This window comes from Strix aluco, chromosome 1, assembly GCF_031877795.1.
Source record: "Strix aluco isolate bStrAlu1 chromosome 1, bStrAlu1.hap1, whole genome shotgun sequence".
Taxonomy (NCBI): Eukaryota; Metazoa; Chordata; class Aves; order Strigiformes; family Strigidae; genus Strix; species Strix aluco.
In genome coordinates, this window is record NC_133931.1 from 124,762,789 (window position 1) to 124,784,556 (window position 21,768).

Sequence of the window (21,768 nt, forward strand, 5' to 3'; positions counted from 1 at the left end):
GTGATTTTCACCCACAGGTACATGTTTTGAAATCATCAGAGGGGAGAGTGTCTGAATCTCACCTACAGCAAGAAAATAATGGTTAATCATTAGTTAGATTTGATTACTGTACACAGGGTACAACTGAAAAATAACCTCTTTTCTGAACATTGCAGAATTCTGTCACGGTTGACAACAGTGACTCTTAAATGCAGTTTCTGGCTCATTCCATCTAAGCTTCATGCAGTCAGCTGGACCATTCATTGGCAAGGCTTAAATGGGGGTCCAACACTCCCTCTATAACTTTACCCTTGTGGCAGGTCTGGGATCTTATGTAAATTCTGTCTGAAAGGAATCACAATTGATACTACTAACTAATGAAGTAATGCTAATGTATGAATGTGTCTCTGTGTGAGCCAGCTAGCCAGTAAACAATAGAGTTGTGAAGACTCTCTTTGGACTTTCTTCAAAGATGCCAAGGTTTCCTGCAGCCCAGAGAACAAAGTGAGGACCTAGTATTTCTAACCTGAAAGGGAGAAAATGCATTAAAAAAAAAGGTCCAATTACTTTGAAAGATAAATCCTTGAATACAGTTTATAAACTATAAATAAGCATTAAAGAATGGAAAATGGATCTCCTGCTTTGTAGGTCACCTTTAAGACTTCAGCTCTTAAAGAGAATTTTGCCTTAAGAAATCAAAAATCTACTGCTTTTTAATGGCTTGTTTTCACACAAAAGAATTTTTCATTTTGATACCAGTTGGAATGCATTGGCAAGTTTGTTACTGGACAAAACATCAAGCAGTAACAGTATTTAACAAAGTTATGTGCTGAAGGAAGATACTCAAAGGGTGGTTTAAGTACATCAGGGAAGATGAGAGGGTTTAAATCTCTAAGTTTCTTTTTCCTGTCAGGTGTATGCCCAGAACTGTATTAGGGGTACTGCCAAAATGGGATGTTTCAGACATGCTTCTCTCCTCAACTTCCCGAGTGTGAAGTTTAAGCCTTGCTTCCACTCTGCCTGTTATGGATCAAAGTGTTGGGTGCCAGTGTACATGCACGTAAGGCACTATGGACAAGCTGGGATATTTCACAGTGGTTGGTGAACCCCCTTTCCTAAAGCAAGCTCCTAGAGTTAAGGTGCTGCTGTCATCACAGCATGGCAAGGACAGCATTTCTTTGTCCTAGAACGCCCTTGCTAGTCAGGGGCACAGTGATTTGCCCAGGACCATGGAGGAGGAAGCAGGTGGGTAATCAGGGAATTGGGTAGAAATCTCCCAGATCTGTAGTGGCCACTAAATGTACTTCTTGTCATCTGACTATTTTTATCAGCTATGTGTGACTCTCCAGGGTAAAAACCACCATGTTAATCATGTTATCAGCACTGACAAAAGTAAAGGATAACCTTCCAGACAATTCCTGTTCTTTTTAAAACAAAGACAAGTCCCTCTTTGCCTTGTGCAAAAGCAGCTGATAAATTTGTCTTTTTCTTCTCTTTCACTCTGCTTATTCAGAAACATGTAGGCACTGAACTGATGTCTATCTGCAGTGTTTTAATATAACTGTTGAGGGCAAGGAGTAAAAAGAACAAGGACAAAAAAAGCTTTTCCTTCAGTTGCCCGTAACAGCGCCGATGGCAAGTTCTGCTTTAATGGCAAAAGGAGCACTGCTGCTGCCTGTTGAAGCAGAAAGAATATATCGCTGAAGAAAAAAAAAAAACAGTGTAAATTATTTTAAATGTCCTGCATTATATTACTGTAAGTCAGGCATAACAGATGAAAACAATGCTGTACGTGATGGAGAAAAGATGTAGCTAAATACAGAAAGGCATGAATTATTTAAAGGCTAATGGATGACAGAAACAATTCAACACAGATGCAGATGACTTATGATCTGAGAATTTGCCTTACAAGTTTATATTACATAAAGAAGAGAAGAAGTTGGGAACTAATGAAGCAAGGTGATGTGAAATGATAATTAGAAGAAAAAGAAAAGCAAGTGAGAAACCAACATATGTGCACTGGGGTAAAGGATGTGCCTCTAGCAAGCCATTTTTGCCACAACCTCTTGAGCAGGAGGCACTGATAGGTCCCAAACTGTGGGCCTCTGAGGCCATACTGAGCCTGAGCAATATATCCCGTGGGGCTCTGTGGTCCAAGGATGCCTACTTGATAGAGGGCTTTTCAGCTGCAGTGTAGTGCTGGGCTCTCCCCCTCCTGTGTGGTCCGCAGTCCTTCCCCATCAACTCTCTGGCCATGCGAGATGCCATGGTCAAGTGGAGACACCTTTGTAATCAGCTGTAGCTTTGTTCTGTCACGGAGGATGAGGACCAGAGCTGCTTCGCTCCATAACACACAGAAATGTTATTGCTGTTGAATGACTTCTTAGCAGCCTTAAGCTACCTGGGACCGTTTCTGTCAGGATGTTGCAGCCAGCACATCCAGCAGGTCTAGTGAACTGAAAAAATTACTGCCATTATAAGGTACCCATAAAGCTGTTGCAAAATCACTCACATAGCAGTTTCTGGAGGTATGGGACCCTCCCCACTGCCCCCAAAGCATGCCTTCAAAACTACATAAGCCCTTCAGAGGGTTGTGGGGCAATGGAAACCTGTTGAACATTTATAAAAATTTCCTTATGTTTACCAATTTACAACTGACTGCAGTACACCTGCTTAAACAACATGCAGTCTAACTGACGATGCTGGTTTTATTATATCTTAGTGTGCAAATAATCAATTATTTTTAATACATGGAAGCTTAAACAGTCATGTGTAAGTTAGTATGAGTGGTGTTACAGCATAGCAATTTTAAAACTATCAGATTAACTAAAACAAATATCATCAGGCAGATCAGAGAAGATTAATTAGAAAGGAGTATCTGTGCCATATGTCTAACTAATGAAAGAAAGAGGAGGAAAAAAAAGTAAAAAAGACAGTAATATGGCCCAAGGTTGCCCTACGCAGCAAGCCTATCACCTGTGCAAAAGCTGTAAATAAGAATGAAATTTGCCTAGTAACATGCATTTTCATGTATGTTTGGTTTTGATAGTTCTGTTTGTCAAGTGGAATAGCCTGAGGAAAGCATCTGTAAAAAGTACATAAAGCAAGTCACTGACTATATTTGTAATGATAAAAGCTAGTTTGAGTGCCAGCTGTACTCTACACTTTAAAAGTGTTACTAGATATAAGCAGCAGGACAAATAGTCAGCTACAGTCTGATTTTTCTAACAGAAAAAAAGAAGTTCTTCTGGATACCCTGTTATCAATGACATTTTCATATGCAGCAATGCCAGCCTTGCCATATCAAAGCTATAGTTATTTCCAGAATGGCTTTCCATTAGTGAAAATTTTTCTCTTTTCTTCCTGAACTAATTAATGACCTTCCTGACAGAACAGACATCTATAGTATGGCCTTTTAATGTGAGATTTTGCCATGCATTACACTGCTGTTCAGTCTGGTATATTTAGTCTAGTTTAGGGTAATCACATCCATTACTATTGTCCATCCTGTCTCCTAAGACTGTGTTTTCTTTTTTCGTCTGATTTCTTGGTAGTCACTTGCCAAAACTTTGATGAGAAATTTCCCCATTGATTTTCTCTTTTGTTGATACTTTCAGGTAGGTTTTTTTTTTCATTTTTTACTTTTTATCCTGACAAATAATATATGTGTGTAATACAAAATTGGTTTTTACTTAGCATGTAAGTTGTGCAGGAATCATTCTTTTGCTATTTAAGTACGGCCAGTCATGAAAAAATAAAATGAGAACACATAGTACTGAAGCTTATTAATGTTTGAAGAGATTTGCCAATGTATTGCATAATTTCACTGTTACCTGAAGTCTTCAGATCAGTATTGAAGTCCTGCTGAAGGTACAGTCTAACTCAACCTGAAACTTTGACATACAGTAATCATTTGGTAAGCTACTTGCTCACTTGTTAGTCAGCAATCAGACTAGACTATCATAACAGCTTCTTGGCTATAAAAGGTTGCAAACTCCTTCACATCAACAGCTTCCGAAACAGCTTAAGTTATGAAGAAATAATTGAAGCTGAAGAATGTGTAGGCTGTGCCTAACTGCCTAGTCTAGATTTTAAGTCATGTCACAGTTAAAGTTTTTACTTGGAAAATTTCTTGGTGATCTTTAAACTCCACAGACAACATCTCAGTTTTGTCATACGATGCTTGCAGTTGAATATATCTCTGACCCCATGTGGTAAATATTAGTGTTTGACATATGTGAACTCTCTGCTTAGGAACCAAAATGTCATGAGGAAAGAATACTCCAAAAACTTTACATACATTTCCTCCATGTGGACGCAGAATGGTGCAAAAGGGTAAGGAACTAAAAATAAGCTTCCACTGCTCTGTGCTCACAGTGTCACACTTTCTGAACTCACTAGACAGCTCTTGAAAAAACATATAATCAGGTCTCTTTTTCCTAATGGAAAGCTGGGATGGAAGAAGTGAAAATTGATGTATTTGTATTGAATAAAAAAAAGGATGAACATGAAATAGATAGAGGACAAAAAGAGAAGTGTGCATAAAGACACATGCCACACATGCTCATATGGAGAGTGGCATCTGAACTGTGATGAAACATCAACACTTGCTGAAATTAAAAAAAAAAAAAAGACTATCTGGAAAACAATAGGAAGGACCAAACTGCAATTTTCATAAACTACAAAAAGAATTGAGGAAGCTGCAGGGCTGCCAAAAGAATAGGGAACTTTGGGTTTTATCATTGGACTAGCCACTGAAATTTGAGATCTCACTGTAGTTTTTATTTTTTTAACAGAGAAATATCTGAGTTGATTCTCACTATGTGTGACTCCAGAATTTATTGTTATCCTATGTGATTGACGGAGGTAAATGAAAAATAAAATAGCTCTTTGACAGAATAAATTAATGCATGACAATTTATCACTTAACCTTAGATATAATTATATGATTCAGAATTTTTAAAAAACTACATCTTCTGTTTTATGTTCTAAGTTTTCCAAGGTGAATGCATCAGACCAAATTAATTCCTAGTTCAATCCACAGGTTTTCACTGGTTTATACCAGATATGAATTAGCTTGGGGTCAGTTTAAAGTCTTCCAGTTTCACAGGCTAAAGAAAATTTCCTGTCTCAAGATTTTCTTGTACTCTCAGCCTTAGAGTGGAAACTTCAATTTGGTGTTGAAGTGGCATATAGTTAGGGATGGTGAGCTGTGAAAGGTCAGTGGGAATTCTGGTAGGATGAGAAGGAAATAGGAAGGGCCAATAGGGCCCAGTGGGATTGAGGGTAAATATTCAAGGTCAACCAGTGTTTTGGCGTGGTTAGGGTGAGGAAGTGTATTTCTTTCTTTTCCACAACCAGCCTGCTCTTTGGACATGTGAGAAACTCTGCATATCTACTCCTGCTTTCTTGCCCCAGGTCAGGGTCCCCACCCACAGTCCACCTTCAGCCTGCAACCTAATGCCTCCACTCCTTCACCAACCTCTCTCCAACCTTTTTGTGGAAGCAGAGACCAGCAGTGTGTGCATCACAGTTTGTTGTTGCACAAATGGGTCTGAGAAAGGCAGTGGGAAAGGGGTTGGGGTGGAGATATGACAGGGGCTGGTTTGAGGTATGGCTGCTTCAGGAAAGGTAAGATAGAAAAGGGGAAGGCAGGGCTTGGGGGCTGGATGCTTCTTTGGATGCCATGGCTTCTGCAGCTGAGGAAAGTCTACTTTCAGCGGTAGCTACCACTCCACTCATCATAACCCCTCCTTCTGAGGCAGCAACCCTGATACCTAGTTAAGGCCAAGGTGCTTGCTGCCCCAGCAGTCTGCAGTGTTGCCTTTGAGAAGATTTAAGGATAATATGGCTTTACAGAATCATAGAATTTTTTTGATAAAGGATATACAGATCCTTTACCACCTATGTTCCTATAGTTTCTTACATGTCATTGTAATTCTTTAGTTTTGGAAGGAACTTCTCACACTATAATCAAGTGTCTTATAAAATTCTATGAATAGCAATTGAAATCCCAAGATACAAATTGCATCTGTACAAAAAATCCCATTCAGTGTTCTTGAAAATTTTAAACTCACAAGCTTGAAAGAATAATGGTATTTCAGAGAAAATGGATATCTTGCCTACCTTGATATGTTCTCTTCTAGGTGAGTTTACTGAAAGTACAAAACTGACAGCTATGGATAAAGAATTTCCCTATTTCACCCAGACAGTGGGGTGAGCACAAGCTGAACAAGTTATGTCTGGTGAGATAGCACAGCTCAAATAACCACTTCAAATGATAAAATGCAGTTTGGTCTTTAGGAAGTAAGACATGTAGGTCCTACCTTTAATATCTCATAAACAAAACGTAACATATTGCATTAGAAACCTAAACTTTCTTAAAGGTCTCAGTTTCAAGTTTTCTCTCTTGGGCACCTGAAGCCTTTGCAAGGTCCCACCTTGAGCTTTGAGAAATGCATCTGGAGTAGTGGGTTTCAATTGCGAGAGTATTTTGGCTGCTGTGAAACAAAGAAAACAAAGGAACAAAGAAAAGAATACTGACTGGTAATGCTACAAGAGATTGAAGAAATATATTTCCCCTCTTTCAATACAACCTGTAAGAGAGGATGTTCTGGTGGTTGTTGCTCTGACTTTTGAACTCAGTTTTAGACAAGAAGATGAGTTTTCAAATGCCTTAGTGATGTGCCCTAGTAGTTCACTTGGTTATTTTTCCCTGCCTATTTTATTCAGTTGTTCAGAACGCTAGGGCAGATGGGTCCTCCGTCATCTGCTGGCTTTCACAGATCAAGCGCTGCCACTGATTGTTGCAGTACAATTAAAGTCAACATCTCACCCTCAACTTGAACAACGTGGCTCAGATTTTACTCTGAGGGACTTTGTGCAATGGTTGACGTTTAACTTGTAAGTCTCCTTATCTTGTTTTTCATAAGTAAATTGCTTGAGCAAGTAAATCCTTAACTGTGGCTTAGATCCAGAAGGCCTGGACCATTAAAATCCATCATCGTTAAAAGCCAGAGCCATATACCCATTGCCTCTAGTACTGACGAAACAGGATCTTCTACGTAAGATGAGACTCAAAAGTTGTATTCGGGCTTCTAAGGGAGATTTTCCCTTAGCTATATGTAAAATCTTCAGTTTTGTGTAATAGATATTTCAGATTTCCCTTTCAAGTAGGTACCAAGCATTAATAATCAGCTATAATCAGGTATCAGTTTTTCTCTACCAGCCTTCGTAATGCATCCATTAATGTTCTTTATTTCAATAAGAAAGCCTATTGCCACTCCTTTTTAGCAGGTAAACAACAGTACTCTGTGCAATATGTTCTTTTGGCTGAAATCAATATTCAAATGAATTAAGTATTTAACAGGAATAAAGGTTGAATAAAATATTATGATTTAAATCTAAAGGCTTCCCAGGGATTTTAGATGCTGTTAATGTAATTTCATTGTGGGAGGAAATAGGAAGAAAAGGCTCCACAAATTTTTTTTATTTGGCAAAACTGGAAGGTAAGTTTATGAATAGCCGAAACTTTTCTATGGAAGAATGCTGGAAAATGCTACAGAGAAGTGGTAAGTTTTATGTGTAATAGGAGGTATTGAAGTTCCACCTTGTTTTTTAATGCAGGCTCAAAGTCACTAATTCTAAAGAAAATGTGAGCTCTCACTGGCTCTAGACAATATGCTGCCATTGAAAAGGTTTCCACTGCCTGTCAAAAAAAGTTTTGTTGCTGCAACTCTATCAGAACTGAGTACTCAGTACCACTTAGTTCACCCATGTTCAAGTCAATTGAGGTCATACTATTTTCTGCAATAATTTTCTTCAAGCTTTATTCAAGCCCTTTTTGGTTTTTAGGAGAGTACAAAAGCTGTAGTTGAGGCAATATAACTTTTTAGTTTGCCCCCAAGTATAACTAAAATTGAAAAGATTTGGTTTATTTCTGTCTAAAGCAGTGGCCTTAATCAGAGATCATAGGTAATATGCAATGTATTGCTCAATGAGGTTTGCCACCATGACTCAGCTGTAGGAAGTTGTCCTTGTTCTAGACCATTTTGATAGGGAGAATGTGATGTTTCCTACACCTATCTATCTACTTTGTTGCTCAGGGATTACTAAAGGTGAGGGACAGCTATCTTGAGAATTACACTGATTTGGTTTGAGCTGTTTTCTTCTTCTAAGATGTACACAGTTCTTAATTTCATGTTAAATCATCAAGCATTTGGCTGTAACAGACATTTATACCAAGGTATACCTGTCCTATCAGCAATCACATTGATTGGAATGTAATAGCAGTAATCTGGACAGGATATAAACAAGGCTAAGTGTGTGCACATTTCAGATCATTACCCACACACCCTGGTTTTGCTTTCTGTGCAAGAAGTGACTGATTGCACTTTTTGGACTTCTCTGGAAATTCAGCATACATTAGGATGTATGAATGTGTGGAGCACCTGAGGGGGAAGAAAGGAGCAACACTGCAGTGCAAAGAAAATCCCCTGACATTCTGGAGGAATTGTAAATATGTGTGTGAAGGACATTTGGAAATAAAATAACCTTGGCTACCATTTTCACACTCATGTAGGTATTTCCAGAAGAAGAATAGTGATGAATATGGGAACAATGATGAGCTAGAATGACAAAGTGTCAATAAACCTCTCAAATTTGGCTCTTTAAAGGTCAAAAACTTTTTAACATTAGATCACTGAAGGACTGGAAAATAGTATAGCACATGCTATAAATCTTCTAGTAGAAGCCTGCAGAAAGCTATAAAAAAATCAGTGTTACAACATACATATGATTGAATTTCAATGTATCATCATTTTATAGTGGCCATGATGTGAAATCTCCATCTTCCTCTGAAAGTGAAGGTTAAGAGTGATACACTATTTTACATTGTCCTGATTTTTATACAGAATTCTGAAAACAGCATTAAGGAAAGCAGAAAACCCACCTTAAATTAGTACTTTCCTTCACTCCATTAGTGTAACAATCAAGACTGCCTTGCTTTGGGAGCTGTAGCTTTATAGATAACATACCTAAACAACATATCCAAAGTTTTTAGAGCTAGAAGTAATTTTGATTTCATTTTTTAAGTGATTAGCTCAAGCTTTGATTTCATCCTGCAATTGATTGGTTCACAATATGGCACCAAGACTTTAAACACAATTCTGGGAAACTCAAAAGAAACTTAATGAAGACTCATGGTTCTATGAGTTTTAACATCTTCTGGCTGGAGATATAACTGGTCATCTAGCAACAGTGCTAAACTTTCCTACATCAGGAATTTTCACATACCAGTTGACTTCTATTTTGACTCTGACAGATCAATAGTCATACGTATTGACACATATTAATAATACTCCCATGGGACTGGTAACTGGCTCTCACAATATAATGGAGGCTGATCCTACTGTAAATAACAATAGTTACATGCAGTGTATGAGATATGTAATATGCATTATAGGCCTAATTTAGGAAGTGACTATTTTTTGAACAAAATAAAAAATTAATTGCACCATTTGGCTACAAAAAAAAGTTTAATAAATTTATGAAAGATAAATCCATTACATTCATAGCACAGGAGAGTGAAGGGAGAAAGGATTATTACATTACTGGCCTCTTAGAATGGAATTTAGGGACTACGGTCCATTTTCTGATTTTAACGCTGACTTCTGATGTCACCTGGGACAACTTCTTGTAATCTCGGTGCCTAGCATCCTTTCTTGTCTCCCAAAGATGTTTCGCATCAAGCTATATTGACATATTTTTAGGGGCTCATTTCTAACATTTTAAAGGTATTTTGGTGCTCAGGGTAACAAGAACTACATAAGTACATAGAGCAGGCAGAATAATATTAATATTAATATTAACATTAATATTAATATTAATAACAACAACAACAACAACAGTAATAAAAAAACAGTGTCAAAAAATCTGCACTGTCTCCTCTTGATACCATGACCCAGATGACAATAGATGATCTGGTAGGTATGTGAATGTAAACTTTGTATGTGAATAGAATATCAAAACCTCTATGTTCTGAGAGGATGTTTGCCCTAAAACTGATAACACAAACAGGAAACTAACAATGACAAAGTTTGCTTAAGGCTCCCTTACCCTGATTAAATAATAACCTGGGCATTATGAAGAGATTGTCCAGAAAAAAAAAAAAGTCAGTTTGAAAAGAAGCATGGACAGTACTGGGTGCAAAAGGGAGGGACTTACACCATGGCGATTAGCTATATTAGTGTTAGAAATGTGGTGGTCATTAACATTTTGTGTATGTCTGGTGTTTATCTGTTTATTGCTGAAACTGTATCCTGAATGTGTAGTTCAGGATAACTACACATTTGCTGGGTAATTATGTGTCACTAGTAAATCAATAAACTGCTTCCATCCCACTTCCTACTGCTTCCCTGTATCATACCCAGTGTTATCTATGTTCTTGACCCTTACAACTAAAAAAATGGGAAGAGACACAGTAGGCTCAACCAAAAGAATAAAAAAGCTTAAAAATCAAAATGCAAGGGGCAAGATTTCTTCTGTAAGTTGTAATTAATTGCACGTGCACTGTTAAGATATGCTGTTGACAAAGATTAGTCTAAAACTCCTTTTTGATAGCTGAGATATGCTATCAGCTAGCAGTCAGAAGAGCAAAAGACCTGTCTTGCATCTCATGTAGAATTTTTATGCCAATTTAGTTTCTTAGAGTGTGAACCAGTGATAGAGGAAAATCAACTAAGTAGTAACTGATATAGTGTTTCTATGGAACTTTTTGTCTGAAATGCTTTTGTTTCATTGTACTAGTTCTGTAAACACAAAAGCAAAAAGGCACTTCCTTGAGCAAGACGCTCTGTGCTGGGCTTTTTGCACCTGACGCATAGAACTCGCACATGCCTGGGATGAAGAGTGCTGTGATGGTTTGGATTCTGCCCTGAGTTTGGTCTGCCCTCAGGTCTGAATTTAACATGAGTATGCATGCTGTGGCTGTCTCTCTGACATTCAGTATGGGCTATAGTATTGCCTGGAGTTCCTTATACAAGAGCTCTGCTTTCCAACTGCAGTTGGAAACCTGTACATTCATGGTGATGTTTGGGACAGTACCTGGGGTTCTTGAGGCACAATTGCTCCACTGTGGGGAAGCCTTCTCATTGGCAACAGGATCTGGTAGAGTTGTACGGCTTTGGGAGTGTAGTTTCTCTATGCGATACTTTGCCACACAATAGACATACCAGTTCAGAGGGTGTTGCATTGATGGTCTCTGTCACCATAATCCCAAGGTGTGCAATGCCTTCAAAGTGCACTGTATCCTTCAATTATCAAAAAGAAAATTTCATGTTAAGATGGGATACCTAAGAGAAAAATATGGTTTAGTGATAACCATTACAGATTTTGGACACACTAATGTGACTGGGCTCACTTGAAGGTAAGTGCTTGTTGCATATTGGCCACAGATATGCAAGAGGTGCACCAGCTAGTTTAGTGTTCCTTTGTGGTTTCAAACTTGATGTGATGGTGAGAACAAACATGGATAGCATAAATCACCGACATAAGTATCTTGGTTTCACTGGGTGTGAAATTGAGTCAAAACCAAAAAATATGAGGGTTTTTTTTTCACTCTCAAGATTTAGCAAGAGCTTTTGAAAATTGTTCCATAAAATAATAGGAATTAGGGGCATTTCTAGCATAGCAATTACAAATTCTGTCTTTTCTGGACAAGCTGATGTTTTGATTTTGTTTGAGGGGAGCTGGAATGAGTGAAGGCCTATGGTAGGAAGAATAACTAAAAATTACCAATATGTCTGCAATAGCTCAATCAGAGTAACCATGAAATAATCTTGAGAGAAAAGCCAAATTTCCTGAGATGAATAATCTATAGCAATCACAAAAAGGCCTGCTATGCCCCAAGCTTAATCACAGCTAGTGATAATAGCAAGAAGGACTGAGAGTGTTTGTGTCCACTAATGGATATGGCTACAAAAAATGCATCGTAGTAGAGCTGAAAGGTGTGCATGGGGGCAAATATCACGCAGTACATGTACATTGTAACTGTGTCCCTCTCATTCTCTTTTGTATTGGAAGGAGAAAAACAGATGACAACTTTTGTTTTATACCAAGACCAAATTCTACATTGATACACATGTATATTATTTTTTACCTACCGGTAAACCCAATGCTGTGAAGAGCTTAGCACCTATTGGGCAGTATGTGTGGGAATCTGGGGTACTCAACTCATCATACCTTCTGGGCCTCATATTGTTCAAGTAAGTAGTATGCCTTTTATTACAGGCTAGTTATAGCAAACCTGGCAGTTTTAAAACACATGACACTAAAGACCCCACAACTTTAGTCACCTGAGAATTGTAATATATAATCACCATGAAATGTTCAACCTGAAATATCTGCTTATAATAAAAGTGAGTAGATAAAAAGAAGTTATAGTTCCTCACATTTATTAGACTTTATAGATGCAAGTGGTGAATTTTATGAATCAGATCATCATGACATTCCAGTTACTTCTTGTCTGAAAATCTTATTAACAGTATATAATGCTTTTCCTGTCACTTTTATTGTTTTAAGTAAGGCTGGATCATGATAAGGTCCTGTGTAAAAATGACCCCTTCTTATTCAATAGATTTGTTTTCCTGTTTAGCTCATCTATGTATTAATACATATGGTTAAGTAGGATGGGTTTCCAATAATCCGTTTGCTCCAGGCAGCACAGATTGCCAAGGCAGTAAAAGTGAGTGAGCTGGATTATACCCCTGCTCACACCTCATCAGCAGATTGTTTCCTGCAGCCCAGTTCCTGGAAAAGTGTTAGATGTGAGCAAATCCACCGAGAGCAGTCAAAATGCACAGGTATTATTCAAAGCAGAAAAGGAAAACAGTCTGCCTGCCCAGACCTCTGACATTAGTGTTTAGCCTTATGCGACCTATATCACTGGAGCTGATATATAGAGAGGAAAACAGTCATATCAACCTTCAAGGACCAGCAATGATTTTTCCAGGCTAATACTTAGTCAAAGATACAATTAGGTTCATATCCTATAAAACAAAATAATTATGTTTGGAATTACCAGGGACGAAAGATATGGCTACTCACAGTGACACTTTTACCAGACGTTTTGCATTATGATTCTATATTAGTTCAGGATGATAATTTCTAAAGACATTTTTATTTATTTTTTTCTTGTCAAGTTACTGGTTCAGAGCCTCAGCTGTGTGGTTCACCACATCTCATTTGAATTTGGCAACATAACTGATGGTCATATTCATCCATGGTGTGAGCTTACTATGAATATGAATTTGGCCTGGTATGTTGCTGCACTTTTTTTGGGAAATAGTTTAGGATATACCTCGAAGGTTTCCATCACAAAACAAAGTAATCCCAGGCTGGGAGTCCACAAAGTCTTAGAGGGTATTTTGGTGCTTTCCTTTTACAAGTAACCAGCACTAGCGAGAAACAAAGATATGGAATTTTATGTATCATATATTAGTTTAATATAGGATTAAAAAAAAGGGAGACTAATTCATAACACTTTCCGCAGCCTTGGTGTAAAATGGAAAAAAAAATCAGAAATTAAATGTACAGAAGAATATAAATGCAGCACTGCTTTATTCATATAGGGAGGAAAAAAACATTTCTGGTATGATGACTGGCCTCTGTCCAAAGATGAAAGGATTTATTATAATATGTAACAAAGTAGGTATAATTTTTATTCATGTATTTTAAATTAGTAGACTTAGAAGTTCTTTTTGTTTTTTTCTTACAGAAGCTTTTAGAGAGCTCAAGAACTTACACTGAATTCCTCCCAGATAATTTCTTCCCTTGTGTTCCATTTAACTGAAGTGAGAGATTCCATTTTATGGTAAACTATCTAACTTAGAAATTTATTTAGCTATCTGTAAGTCCATACATGAACCTAGCATTTTCTTTGCCCTATTTCTTATTAATCTATATGCCAGATGCATTATCTCACTTCCAGTTCCATTGAAATGAGAAAGAGGATTACTTTTTTAAATTTCCATTTGTCATCAGTGCAGCAGTCCTGGAGCATTAGAAGTCCATCTCTCCATTTAGTATTTCTAGTCTGATTATTGCCGACTCTTTGGAAACAACTTCTGCAATACCCAGGTCTGCAATATGGATCCCCATTCAGGTATTAACTATCCTATCTTGGGACTCAATTAGCGTTTTTAACAACATTAAGTTGTCAATGTTGAGTTTTGAATTTCATTTGAAACTGGTGGAAATAAAGTGACTTTTGCTGCTCAGTACTAGGAAAATCTTACAAGGAAAGACTAGCTCTTTTTTGTGTTGAGATAAAAGACTAACCCTTGGATTACAATGTTTGGAAACAGAGTTGCTTGAGTTATTAACAATAAAATGCATTGCAAATGGGTCTTGAAAACCTGTCTCTGTTTGTAGCCAGTACTTCAGGATTCCTCCAAGGGTTGTTGTCCTGTACAGAGATCTCATTACTTTCTGGCACATCTGCAAGGATGGAAGTGGAGAATGCTCAGATTTGCTGTGGCTGTTCAAATTAAACTTGAATTTTTGAGTCTGATATTGAATCAGACACTGCTTTCTCCTGGTGTTTCTACCCACATTTCTCTTGTGTGCATTTACCTGCCTGTATTCTCACTTTGACTTGCTCACCCCCTGCAAGGAAAATAAAACTTCTAAAGCCTGGGAGCTCTTAGTGCTCCAGAAATCAGGTTGTACTTTGCAGTTTGTAGTGTTATCCCCATAAAAGCGGAGGAGAGAAGATAAACTGGAGCACTGGAAAGCTCAGGCTTTGCAGCAGGAATCTTATAACTATAAAGGATTTGGTTTCAGCTTCTCCATGGTAACAGGTGAGCACATCGGAGCTTCTTTTGCCCATGTTTCAATTCAGATAGACATGAGCTAGTCGGGTATGTGATGCAGGGTACCTGTAATATTACCAGGCTGAGGTTGTGCTGACTTGATTTAGGAGATCATTTGTCTAACATCTGTATAATGACACAGAGTTTGACCTCTCCTTAAGAGGAGCTACAGGGCCCCCACTACAATTCAAGTTTAAGAATAAGGATTTTTAAAATAAATGATAGGTTTTTTATGTGTACATTTTAAAATGTTTTCTGGAGGTTTTGAAGTACTTCAGGCACAGAAACTACTTGTAATTTTGGCTTCACTTGTGTTGTTGATCACTCAGCCCTGCTAAGAAGGCTAAGGGTACGTATACTTTAATTTTGGGAATTTTATGAAATTGAACTTTTTTGTGCTGGTTAGCATTGAAACAAGAGTTAGAGAAAAGAAACTGTGAGTAGGCAGGAAATTCATTTCCACCTTTTTCTACAGGAAAAGCCACATATTGTTGAGCTTTCTTTGTGTATGGTTGCTTTGCTTCCTATTGGTCTCTTTTTCCACTGCTATGCCAATAAGGTTGATAACTGGAAACACGCTTCAGAGATCCAAGTCTTGCCAAGGTCAATCCTGACTGTTAGCATCAGGAACTGGAGTTTACATGGCGATTTAGCATTGGGTTTCTGGGGCCAGTGATGAAGTGGGAAGTGCTTAATTTCCACCAGTAAAACCACCAGCACCACCCCACGGCGTGTGGGAAGAGCACATTTTATGTCTTCTGGGATTCTGTCTCTGCTGCAACAAGAACAGAGGTGGCTAATGGCCTCAGGAGTGCAGTATCCTTGAGGCAGGTGAGCTGGTAGCACATGTCCCTTCCTCCTGAAGCCCAGCCTTTTGCCTTTGCCCATGCCAGTGACCAGCTGTCAGCTGCTTCCCCGGCCGGGCTCCCAGCGAACAATTCACCAACTGGCTGTCATTGTGAGGATGCGCTCATTTCCACAACAACCTGCTCCCCCATTGATGTCTGTGTGGGCAGGCATCAGACCAGAAAATTCTGTGTTTCAGTGCAGGAATCTTTATTGGTTGCCAGCAATATTTTCCTGTAAGGGATTGTGTCTCTGCCAAAGTCATATATGAGCATGACAAAAATTATCATCCCGAGTAAAGTTATGTATTGTGTTACATAACCCCTTGAAAGAAAAAAAGAGCAACAGCTAAAGAAGCACTTATATTTATGAGCGGTATTTCATGGCATTAGTTCCATTTAGGCTATAATGCTTCTCTGACACAGATGCTTAATCTGCTCTTTATTTTCAAGAATGCCATGCTAATGTCATCCAACAGTTCTCATTTCAAACCTACCAACATACCCTCCCCCAGCCCTTTGGCTAATCACTGTGTTAAAGATTTTTTCATAAATCTTTCCTTTCAAGCGCTGTAATGAATTAGCTGAGTTTTTTTGGTTATGTTTCGGTTGGGAGTTTTTTGAAAGTGGTGGGCTACAGCAGGACTGGCTGCTCTGTAGTGGCAGAGTGGAAGCCATCCTGCAGGTTACAATAGTCAATGCATCTGCTCTAAAGGAAGAAAGCAGGAAATAACACAGGGTCTAAGCTGATCTGGGTATTCACAAGTTTCAGTATGGTGGCTGGACATACCATTAAGCTCTCCTCTTTCTCTGCAGGTATGGATCCCTTCGCCTCCCTAGGAGGTGCCAGTCAGATGAAGCACCCTATTTTTGGACACTTTTGTAACTGATGACTCTTAATGGTTTCCATATTCCAATTTAATGTCAGTAGGAGGTAACTAAAGCTTTGCCATAGAAATAGCCATTTTCAGACCTAGCTTTTCCAGCATGCTCTTCATTCGGTCACTGAGGTCAGTGGGATGGTTAAGCAAGAAAGATGCTTGTCAGTGTATTTACATATCACTCCCTAAAAACTAATAAGTTTTTATTAGTACTTACATGCCACTGCTAAATGTGTGTTTATACTCCTTTCAATATTTGAAATATTTGCAGTGGTTTTAGTGTTGATGTCTAAGATTAACTAAATATAGAAAATTAATTTCAAAACATCTGAAAGGCTTTTATTGATAATACACAGCACATTAGGCTAGCATCCTACATGTAATCAGCAAAGAAAAAAACACTAATGCTATCAATCCATGCAGGCATTCATATTTTTAAACCTAATGAAAAAGATTTGCCTTTTATTTGTATTTTGGGCTGCTGGTTATGATTATAACGTCATGGAAAATGAAAGAAATCTTCTCCTTTATTTAAATCAAATGTACTACTGTCTATTTAACACTCAGAATCATTCCACAACAATCTGTGTGAAAATATCTGAGTGTTCGTAGATATGGCGAGGAGTATTGTTTGTCTGAGTGTGATTTTACTCATTATTTTCCCATTACCATGTGTAGCATTTGACATTTGTAGTACTTCAGCTGAGCTCTCTACATGCTGTACAACTATTAATATCTACTGCAGGGAGAAAGAAGGAGAAAAACCACAGGGCTCAGTGCCTCTCTCAAAGCCAAATTGCTTATTCAATACAGCTGACAGAACTTTTACTAAATAACTATGTCTTTAAACCTCAGTTTTGTGTATACACTATCTTAGAAGTAGAAAAGCTGACATATTTCCAATCCGCAATAGGCAGTGGCTGGAGAGAAGACATAGAGCAGACAAAGAGCAGACAAATAAAAGCTCCATACATCATTTAGTTCCCAAAGTACAAGGTGACTGTGCATTAGAATAGATGGTGGCTAGACTAGCATCCACACAGCACTTCACTTCTGCAGTGAAGGGTTCATCTGATATCATTAGTGTTTTGCTCAGGATTTCCTGTTGTGCAGCAGAGAGAAGAGCTTGGCTTTTCTTTTTGTGTGTGTGTGTGTCTGGATGTATCTGTGCGTTCTTTATTCCTAGTGATGCTCATCACTGATATTTCAGCATCCTGCAGTAATGCTTTACCCGTCCTCACTCCTAAGGCACCTAGCAAGTCACAGAACAGCATACAGTGATGCAGAGCATTTCCATATCAGCTCCAGGAATTAAATTTCCAAGCAAGTGTTCCCAAGCTAATGTATACCTAGATCTAAATATTGGAGGGCTGGATTCCTGAGGATGAGGCTGATGAAAAACGACATGACATACAAGGTAAGGGTGTTTTATGCCTAGGCTGTTGCAAGTAAAATAGCAGTGTATGTCTGAAAATATATCTTACTGATTTGGGGAGTCCAGCATCCCTGATCTGAGCTTATATTTGAGTCAGAGCCACAACCTGAAACTGCTTCCTATTTCTACAAGTTGAAATGCTACCTCTAGACCAGAATCCAGGACCCATCACACCCCTTGTCCCTTGGCACAGACCTTTTACAGTTGGGCACTGACTAATCCCATCCCATGCTCATTTGCTCTTTTGGGGCCAAAGAATCTTGCATCTTTTCTGCACCAGGCGGGGGGCAGCTTCTGTTGAAAGGGGTTGGGGAAGCTTAATGTGTATGCCATTAGTTGGGGTGTTCTCCTGGGTAATGAGACTTCACGCACCTCCCAGGCAGACCACTGCATTTATCACCTCCTGGTCAAATGATCTAATTGCTAGGCTTAGAAAGAGGAGTCAGACATCACCATTAGCACTGAGTGTAGGTGGAGATGGTTGCCAAGCTCTCTGCTATGATCCTTGCTCTTGGCAAGTTTTAAAGATATGCCGTGTGCTCCTCATAGCTCTTGCCCTTAAGGTCACTGCTGTGTAGGATAATTCAGCCGTAGCTGAAATTTGAGATGTTAGGTCTTTTCTAAAAGATTGATTGTCAGCTCCTGCCAGGCTCCTTGTCATCTCTGGTTACCTCTAGGCAGTAGCCTGCAGGCCAAGTCAAGCCCTGAGCACTTGCCACCTTTCACTGACATGCTCACCTCAGGCAAGGAGGAAAAATGTACTGGGAGGAAATCTGTCAGGTCCTCACAGCAGGAGGCACATTGGTGCAGTGGGAGATACAGAGTGAAATAGAGTGAAATGACTTTGTGTCATATTTTACGGCGACAGAGTGCTCTTGCTTTTGTATTATCCACATTGTTCACTACTCTAGGCCCTGCACTGAGAAAATGCTTGAAACCCAAAATGTATTGCTGATAGCAGCTGGAAGAAGTCAGTGAGTGTGAGGGCATGCAAGCGTGCATGTGCATGGCTGCGCTGCTGCCTGTCTCACCCTATGGTGCTTTCCTCACCAGGCTGCTGAGAAGACATTTGCTCATCCTCACTGTTGACAAGGCAGGTGGTGGTATGAGGTCACCCTCATTTTCTGGAGAGTTGAAATCTTTGTGGGGCACCCACTGCCTCTTTGTTCTCAGGGCAGGAATGGCACCTGCAGTCCTCCAAGCACCTCCTGCCCTGCCTTCTCCCCAGCCCACAGCCCATGTGGGAGAGGGGCTGTAGCTGGGGTGATGCCCCAGCCTGGAAGCTCATGAGCACTGGAGGTAATTTCATCCAGTGACACTGCAGCTGCATATGGTTTATGTTTTACAGAGTTAGTTATTTTCAATCACACTGTTTGTAACCTAGACTACCAGACTCATCTCTCTAGGAACAGGGTTCCTTCTGGAAACTGGCCACTGTGAAAATATCCATGTCTATGAACACAGGTTTCCTTTGCAAAGCTGCATTTTGTCACTAAAATGAGGGTGTGTGGTGTGATCCTGACATCCTCGCAGGCAAGGCAGAGCTGAAAACCTTTAAGCTTAAAGGGACACCACTGCTGATGTGTATGTAGTCAAACGTGACAATTAGATCACAGTATCATTTGTTATCTCCCAAAACAAAATTTAATGACTCTCATTGACATTGAAAAAAAAATGACCTGGTAATAAAACCATCAGTCCAAACAAAGCTAGGCAGGGACTAGTGGTAGTTATTACTAACAGCTTCTAGGTGTCTGAGAAAACATTGTGCCACCCAAGCAGTCAATAAATTAAGTCTCTTTCAAACTAACATTAGCAATTAATAAAACAGCCTTTTTGTTTTTCAAATATTTCTGAAGGAAATAACGCAAACTGTATGGGAAGAGTTTAATTAATATCCCTAAACAATATCTTCCCAGAGAGACAACAGAGAAGCAGGCATCTATATTAATTAATTGGGCAAAAATATCTGCTTAGTTAAATGGATGTAATTAAAAGTATTGTCTTGAGGCCTGCTTTTAAAGTCCTTTTGCTGCTTTAAAAAGTTATCTGGGACAAGTTTTCCACTGAAGAGACCAGTAGTTTGCTTGACCAAAATGTCTAAACAAAAAGTTACCAAGAGATTCAGACTTCAGCTTGCTAACTCCCATGGAAAGAATTCAGTCAATAACAAGAATATCTACCTTCAGATAGTTGTTTTAACCAGACCCACACATAGAAGAAAAATCAAGTGGAGCTTTCTTCAGATTGAAGCTTGTTTTGAGTGACACTGAAAGTGGTCATTTTGGCATGTAATTCAGGGCTTAGAGGAGTGTGAGAAAGCAAAGTAACGAGAAAGCAGAGTTAGATCAGAGGTGGAGCAGAACCAAAAACAAGAATATGAAAGTGAGGCAGGAAATAGGTATTGGAAAATCTTGCAAGAGACATACACTGAACATGCACTGAAAAGCATGGAATGTCCTGAAAAAGACCCTGGAGTCAGCATGAGACCTGTTGAAATGAGTTGTGCACAGGGGAGCACCTACTCTGGTTGGAAGAGAACTGTGTCAGGAAATGAGACTCTCTTCCTATCAGAAAGATACTTTATTCAATAGGGCATTATCAACTGTTTTAATCTCCATAAAAAATTAAAAATCAAGAAACCCTCCCAAGATTTGACAATAAGCTCATCATTAAAGGCCAGCTCTAAGATTATGATATTGTCTACTTCAGGTTGAATCAGCCCACAAACTTGAATATTTTATCAGTGCTCCAGCCATAAAGATAATGGCTGTTCTGGATAAAATTAATCTCATTTGTCCCTTCCAGCTTTATGCAAGCTGCATCCTGCTTTATCACATTTAGCTTCTGGTAAAGTACTACTGGCACACTGTTCCATCTCAAAATGCTGCTTGCGGTTCAAGCTTTCTTCCGGTAAGGAGTGACATAAGCCCTCCATCAGATGAAATACGGACTTCTGCAGATTTATACAGAAGCTAGTGGTTCTGGTGACATTTCTGATTTTTAAATGATGGAGCTGGACATGAAGAAAGACCTCATGTGTTCTCACTCAGTGCCACTGGCACATGGTACTGATGCTTTCAAGGCTGTACATAATGTTTCTTGCCCTGCCTCTAGAACATCTGGGAATACTGACACCTCTCCCCTCCCCTCCTGCATTTTTCCCTTTTCTTCCTCTTGCTCCAAAAAAAATCCAAACCCCAAAACCCAACATTCAAACCTAACTTACCATTACATCCATAAAGAAAAACAGTAGCAGCTATCAGTCTCAGCAGCTGAAGTCTCAGCCTAAAACATGCTACCTTATTGCTCAGTAGCATTTAATCCTGGAGTTTTTTAGGCTTCAAGCTTCATGTAGTTCTCTGCAAGAAGATGCACATTTATAAGGAATCCAATGCTCTTACTCTGGAAAACAGTTCTTGCTGCAATTCTTTCTCCTCACTGGAAGCAAAAAATTCCCTGAGAGCAAAAATGTTGATCTGAGCCAAATTTGTGCTCTATTCCAGTACTCCTAATGGCTAATACTATTGCTGTAGGTACTGTGATTTTGTGCAGCTAAGAAACCTTCTAGGTGGATGCCAAATCTTGTCTCTATACAAAGATTCATTGCTGTTGTCAGAAAATAGTAACATTGCCATTGCTTCAGCCACTGTATTCACTCTAAGTGGAATATTCCTTTGATGGTCTGTGAGCTAGAACACGAACCAACATGGAGTACTCTGCATGCCCCAGTCACCCACCTACTATGTGAAATACCG